Source organism: Hirundo rustica, chromosome 8 (genome assembly GCF_015227805.2).
Source record: "Hirundo rustica isolate bHirRus1 chromosome 8, bHirRus1.pri.v3, whole genome shotgun sequence".
NCBI lineage: Eukaryota > Metazoa > Chordata > Aves > Passeriformes > Hirundinidae > Hirundo > Hirundo rustica.
Genome location: NC_053457.1, coordinates 31035374 through 31042531, shown reverse-complemented (window position 1 = coordinate 31042531; position 7158 = coordinate 31035374). Strand labels below are relative to the sequence as shown.

General features: G+C 46.8%; 1 long non-coding RNA gene across 1 annotated transcript; it reads right to left on the bottom strand.

Annotated features, from left to right (window-relative positions):
* Nucleotides 1-939: 939 nt before the first annotated feature.
* LOC120756083 (uncharacterized) lies at nt 940-4536 on the bottom strand. Its single transcript, XR_005702011.1, has 3 exons — nt 4124-4536; nt 3192-3258; nt 940-1223 (listed from the first exon to the last, which is right to left on the bottom strand). It is a non-coding gene; the product is annotated as an uncharacterized LOC120756083 (long non-coding RNA).
* Nucleotides 4537-7158: the final 2622 nt, after the last annotated feature.

The following is a 7158-nucleotide window of genomic DNA, read 5'->3' as shown; positions in this document are numbered from 1 at the left end:
CAGCAACTCTTTATTGAGCCCTCCTGGCTCTGGAAACAGCAGCAAAACTTGCTTTAAAGGAACCTGCCGAGGGCTGAAGGATCAGGATTTCTGCCCCTGAACCCAACACGCTCCCCAGTGAGGTTTGTTCTCTCACTTCCTTGGCTGTGCCAGCACCTAGAGCCAAAAATGTGCATTTTGTGCACAACTGTGCACTTTATTCAAGCTCAAAATAGCCTCAGGGCTCAAGCTGATGGGAATCAAATGTTGCCTGGGGTCTGTCCCAAGGAGCACCTCCAGGCTTCACTTAAGAGTCAAGGTCTCTTCTGTGCCCTGACAGATGTCTGGAAAAAGACAGCACAAACTGTGGAGGGAGCCTGGTAAAAGGACAACTTCCCAGTGCTTGTGAGTCTTAACATTTCCCCCTCCGAGTTTCACAGTTATGAAGCAGAATAAACCCCAAGCTTTTGCTTTCTCACGCAGCATTGTACATTTTAGTGAGCTAAAAGCAGAGGCACAGAGCGGGGTGCACAGCTGGCTGTGTTAGGTGGGCAGCAATCAGGAGATTAGCACACAGACTGTTATCACAAGAGGATTTTCTGTGGGGAAGATGCCTTTTTTTCCCAATTATTCACCCTCAGAAACACTTGGCTGCGAGGTGCTGCTGTCCCCACCCAGGGAGCACATCCCCTTGGCTGTGCAGTGGGAATTTGGGGATTTGTTGACAGGGTTTGGAATTTGCTCTGCCAGGATGGAGAGAGTTTGTCAGCTCAGCGTGAGCAGCTCTTCTGTTTGAGTTGATGCTTCAGCAAGCACGGTCAATAACAGATTTTTAGAGGGCTTGTAGATAATTAGATTAATGAGTTGACTCTCCTCAAACACACGATTTGCAGTAAGCCTTTCTGCTCATCCCTTTATTGACTGGCACAGTAATAATATCTATTGAACTTCACTCAACCATCAGGTAACACAAACATATTTTTTGCCCTTGGAGGCAGTCAGAAAGGCCAGGCATGCTATCACTGCAGTACATATATTTTCTGAGCCAATTAGCAACCTCAAGGTGGTGTTAATCAGGAGAAAATAGGGGCTAAGTAAGTATTAGACGATGTCTTGCTGCAGTGGAGTTCCCAGAGGTGAGATGACCACGTTAGAATTGTTTTGTAGGGATTTTGTAGGATACTCTTTGTCTTTCTGTTGTAATTAGATGTCAGTCAATCCTCAGGGTAAAAATCCTGCTCCCTCTGAAGAACCAGACAAGCAACAGAGTTAGAAATGGCAGGTGCCTTTTTCAAAGCATCTTGCTCACCTCATCCCACCCCCTCCGGTGGAATTCAGGATTTTAGCATGGGAACCTCTGCCAGTGTCCTTTGGTGGTTCCCAGTTAACAGCTGGGAGAAGTAAATCTCATGAACAAAACCACTGTGAGTAGAGAACTGCAGAAGTAGCAGGATGGCAGTTAAAGCCTTGGAAGAATGGAGGAAAAGAGGATGCAAACAGCTCCATCTAAACTGAGCCAAAGAAGCACTGATGTTTTCTTCCCTTTCACCAACCAAAGTGAATGGAAAAAAAAAAGATCTTACAACATTGGCTAAGCAAGTCCTTTCTGGGACCTTACTATCTTGAGAAATTTAAAAAAAAGCCACACAAAAATGCAACTGATGCAGAATGTGCCCCTAGGAAAGCAATCAGCACCTGGAGGCGAAGAGGACACAATCTTCACATACCAAGAACTACAAATGCAATGGGAAAATTAAAATTACTCAGTGAGAAGGTCTAAGCTGAACACACAAGGGAAACTTCATTGATGCAGCAGAAGGGAAAATCAACAAACAAAGGCTGTGAGTGACAGGAATCTAAGCGCAGAAACTCAAGAATTTGACAAGAAGGGCAAAGCACAAACCCCCAAAGAGAAAAACTGCAGCACAGGCGGCTACCAAAGGGGCTAATGGCAACACTGCCTTCTTCCAGCAGCTCTTGCGAAGCTGCGAGGCCAAAAGCATCAGCGTGCTGTGAAGAGAAGGGCTCTCTTCAGCAGAGGGAGGCAGGCTGTGGGGAGCAGCACTGGGGCTGGGGTCTGTGGCTGTGCCTCTCCCCACCGGGCGGGCGCGGGCGCCTGGCTGGCTCAGATCTGCACAGCGGCCGGAGCGTTTTTAGTTCGGATATGCAGGCAGGTTAACTTTACCTGCTGGGCTCGGCTTCTCAGCAGCAGCTGGTCCAAATTTTGTTGTGACAAAGGCGGCAGATAAAAGGTGGCTCTTGGCTAAGCAGGTTCAAAGATGTTTATTCAAGCTGAGCTGTGGGAGATCCGCAGCTCATCCAGACTGCTGGCCAGAGAGAGTTTGAATTTCCCTCTCTCATCTTATAAGCAGGGGAGGATTCAGGGGAGGTTACAACAGGACAGCAAATCAGGGAATTCGGGGGGCAACAGGAGGTGTCCACTTCTAAGCCTCTGACCACTGACACAAAGGGAAAAGGAATTCCCCCGGGGCTGACCTATCACTCGACGCCCTCCCTGGGAATTTCCCAATCTGGGGAGGGGTCCCGAAGTGATAGACAGGGTGCCCCAGAGCAGGGTGGGGGTGGGGAGAGGGGATTGACAATGATAGGTGTGGGGTGGGATGATTGACATGAAACACCTTGTTATACAGAAAACTCAGAGGGGATGGACTGTTACAGGTCTGGGGGCACAGTGAACTGAACCATAACACAAAACTTCTTATAAAAACTTAATAAAACAATTCTTGCACCGCCACAGTTGGGAGCAATTAAACAGAGAGGCTGCTCTGCAAAGAGCGTGACATATTTGACGAGAAGCAGCAGACGTTCCTGCAAGTGATCAGGAGCCCAGGAGCAGGGAGTGGCCTGTCTGTGTGAGGGTTTGGATGCTGGGGAGTGTGCCAGGGTGGTAGAGATGCCTCAGGCAAGAGAAGGCAAACAGCCAGAGCACCCAGAGCCAGCTCTGGCTGAAACTTGGGAAACAAATGCTTATTGAGGTTTTGGGAAATATGGTGGCTGCCACGGGGAGGAAAAGGGTTCATTAGCGCCTTCAGCATTCATTGGGAAAAAAAGGGAATAAAACTTCCCATGCAGAGAGTAAGGATGGATTCTGAGAGCAGGCAGAGATCAGAGCTGAAGGGATCTCTATGAGCCCTGAACCCTTTAACTCCCCTGCTCACAAAGGAAAAGAACCTAAATGTTTATTTACTTACACACCCAGCTGGATCAGTTTGTCAGGAACAGAGGAACACATCCTGCTGCCTCCAAAGGCAAAAAATTCTGAGAGAGAATGAAAATATATAAAAGCTGCACACCACTGGCATTATGGATGGTGTCTCTAAAAATAGTTTTTAAAAAATCAAATTCATAGTAAGAATTTTGAGCCATGCTTGGTGCCCCAGACACCCCAGAGAGCAACGTGGCAAGAGGTGTAAGAACAGACAAACACTCCAATAGTGTAATGTGGGGAAGAGCAGCTCTGGGAGATGCCTGAGCTGTCCAGCTCCAGCAGCGATGGAAAATTCTCCTGACAACTGTCAAAATGCCCTGGAGGCAGCAGTGCAGCCCCAGATCCCAGCAGATCCCAGCTGATCCCAGCAGATCCCAGGCTCAGTGCCCATGGTGAGCTGGGCTCAGGGCCAGGAGCTTGACCCACGCACACACCAACACAGGCAGGTGCCACCTCTGATCCTGGCACTGGGGAGGGCTGTCCCCTGGCAGCAGAGCTGTGCCAGCAGGGCTGGGGAGACAGAGCCTGCAGCAGCACGGAGCTCCAGGCACTGCCTGGGCTGGCAGGGGCACGGCAGGGCTCTGCCAGGGCTGGGGGCACTGAGGGCTGACAGACCCACGGGATAGTTTGGGCTGGAAGGGACCTTAAATCCCACCCAGTGCCACCCCTGCCATGGCAGGGACACCTCCCACTGTCCCAGGCTGCTTCAAACCCTGTCCAACCTGGCCTTGGGCACTGCCAGGGATCCAGGGGCAGCCACAGCTGCTCTGGGCACCCTGTGCCAGGGCCTGCCCACCCTCAGGGAACAATTCCTGCCCAAAATCCAGTCCAGGACTGACACAGGACACTTCAGAATTAGGCAGCTAATTTTGGATAAACTCCTAAGTGGCAGCAAGAAAACTTACCCAAACTTACCTGGTGCCTCCCTGAAGTTGTTTCTTCTCACACACATACAGGGTGTTAGGTGAGGTCACCTGCAGCCCCAGAGGCGGCCACAGAAGATGCAAAATCAGGTTTTTCAGCAAGATCTGAGAGACACAAAGTTCAGGAAGCACAGACAGGTACAGTGCAGGCGTCACAGAGCAGAGTTTATCTCCTGACTGCAGTGCTGCTGGCACAGAGCAGTCAAACAAGTGATGTTAGCGAAAGGATTTACAGGCAGCAGCTTCCTGAACTTTGTGTTTATGGGGGTTTGTGAAGGCTGTTGGTGTGTTTTGCCTGAAGGAGAAGATAAAGTGGACTGCACCTCCTGAAAGGATTGAGCCCTGAGCCAGGTGAAGGATGGCTGGTGTGTCCTGGAGGGATGCGTGCTGGGAAAGAGCAATCAGTGACAACAGCACACTGCTTTAATGAGTGGCAGCTAATCAGCTAAAGAGACACCCAAAAGTTTGGGATGTTTTCATTGCCACAGAGCTGATGGCATGAGGACACAGCCCACGTTGAAAATGCAGTTTCTTACCCTGTAAAACACAGCTGACCTGCACCTCTCCAAACAAACCTTCCTCCAGGTTTCCCAGGTGTAGTTTAAGCTGGTTGTTAATTATTATTCATTATTTACCCAGATAAGACTTGTTATCTTGCTAACAGCAACCTTCCCCGAGGAGAACAACACAACAATTACCTGTGCAAGGCTGAAGGTCCAAACCTCAATCTACCCATGTCCATCACTGCTAACCCCCAAGTTCTATCTGTGTGGAGGTTTTGCCTAATTCTCCAACAACCCCAGGCATAAGTAGGACTGAAAGTATAAGTAGGAGTATAAATACACAGCAGGATATGCTTTAGACATCTGGTGTGTGTGCATTAAAAGCTGGCATTAAAAGGCAAAGAGAAACCTCCTGCACAAACATCCCTTATCAGCAGAGGAAATGCTGATAACCGCTGTGGGAGATGGATCCTTCCCCAGAGCAGGGCACGAGTAACAACACTGGCACAGCTCAGGAGGCATCCTTGCCCAAAAAAGGGCACAATTTCCTGTTTTGGGGGATTTAAGAGCTTATCTTAATCAGAAAGCTGTGGTGAGAACCAGAATGATGCCAAATGCTGAGGTATTTTTGTCAGTATCAAATCTAAATTAATATAAATCTAGGAATTTCACTCAGTTTTGCTCCCCAGTTTGGAGATGGGCTCGCAGATGTTATGGAAAAAAGTTGCTTATGATGTTAATTTTTCAGTGCATTGCGTACATCTTGTTTGGTAGCTCAGGAATCCAAAGACAAAAGCCACTTAATTTCTTTTTTTCTGATTAAATTACTACATAAGAGACATACCTGCTTCCTTATGTGCATTACCAGGTTAATATTGATGAATTGCAGTGTAAAAGACTCTCAAGAAAACCACCCTCTGCTAGGAGATAAAACTAGGTGGGAGAAAGTACAATAAGAATTCTTCCTAATGGCCTTTGTAATTGATATTTAGAAAATTAAACATGTATTTCTCAGTCATAAAAAAAAAAAAAATCTGTGGGGTGAGAAATCCAGTGCCCAAATCCTAAAGCCAGAGATTCTCTCCTTGCTGACAGTTTAATCATCAACCTATTCAGAGCAATGGATTTTTGGCATGAAAAAATATGATAATTTTTCTCTAGCCTTATTTCCTGTCAACCTGAGATTTAATTAGAGCATGCATTTTAGAAAGACACACAGACCTGATGTCTTCAAATGGTGACGACATTACTTACAATAATAATAATTAACAATGAGAAAATATTAGGAATACATCTCTTCACCTTATTTTCAGTTCGATTATTTGGGTCAGACTTTCCACCAGGAGTTCTTGGTCCAAGTTTGATTTTTACTTTAGAGATACTTCTGCCTCATTTAATGTCAAGACTGTAGGGCCTTCAGCCAGATCCCACATATTAAGGGTTAAATATTCAGGGTTACATATTAAAAAACCACCATTTTTAACATTTTAATTATTTTTTTAAGACCTGTGGCCAGGTAAGTCTCTCTCCCCCAGCACTGAGGGAGGTGTCAATGTGTGGTGTGCCAAACGTGTGCTATCTCTGGCAGGAAAGATCTTTTGAAAGATTTTCCTGCCAGCAATAACTGAGCTGAGATTGGAGTTCCAGATTGCTCTGGAATGCAAGAGCTGCCCTGTAACCATGATTGCTCTGCCAGTGGTCATTAACATTCATCAGTAAATATTAATGTAGGCTACTTGGCCAACTTGCCAAGTAATTGATGCACGTTCTTTCTTGGGTGTTTCCAGACTTTATCACTCTGGGGGCTTCATTTTCGGTATGTCATCTATGCTGGATAATTCAGGACAAATGATCGTAGAGGAAATAAAAGCTGATTTGCACATTAACTGTTGGTAAAAACCCAAGAGGTGCAGAAGCACCACTTAGGAAGCCAAAATTTACAGCTCCTGCCAAAACCCGGCTGGTGCTTTTGGTGCCCAGGAGGCAGAACGCTCTCGAGCACAGGATGCGTGTGCCCAGCCTGCCCCTGGCAGTGCTGCTCCTCAGGGGCTTCACTTTTACAAACCCTTCCTTCTCCAGAGACAGAGCAATGATCTGTTTTCATAGCACCATTCAGGCTTTCTCTGAGTAGAACTTACATAAACAAGCTACAAAACGTGCCGTCGTGAACGTTGTCAGCCCTTGAGCCGTTAATTTTGGTTTTATGAGGTGATATTCCCTTTAAAACACTCTGTTCTGATGGTCACCTGAGGAATACTGATGTCACCTGCAAGGGTTGACCAGAGAAATGGAATATGCTTGGTTCTGTGAAATTTAATATACAAGAAAAAAATAATAAATTAGAGATGCCTCTCTTCTCGTGCAGTGGTACTCGTACAGGGAGCTCCATTCTGCACTGCCTTGCTTCCTGGTATCTCATTTTCTCTTCATTTCAGGCTTTGCCAGGTATTTTACAGGCTCAGATTCCTTGCTGCAGTCACAATGTGTAACGCTATTTTACTTTACACATTGCTCTGATTTCAAT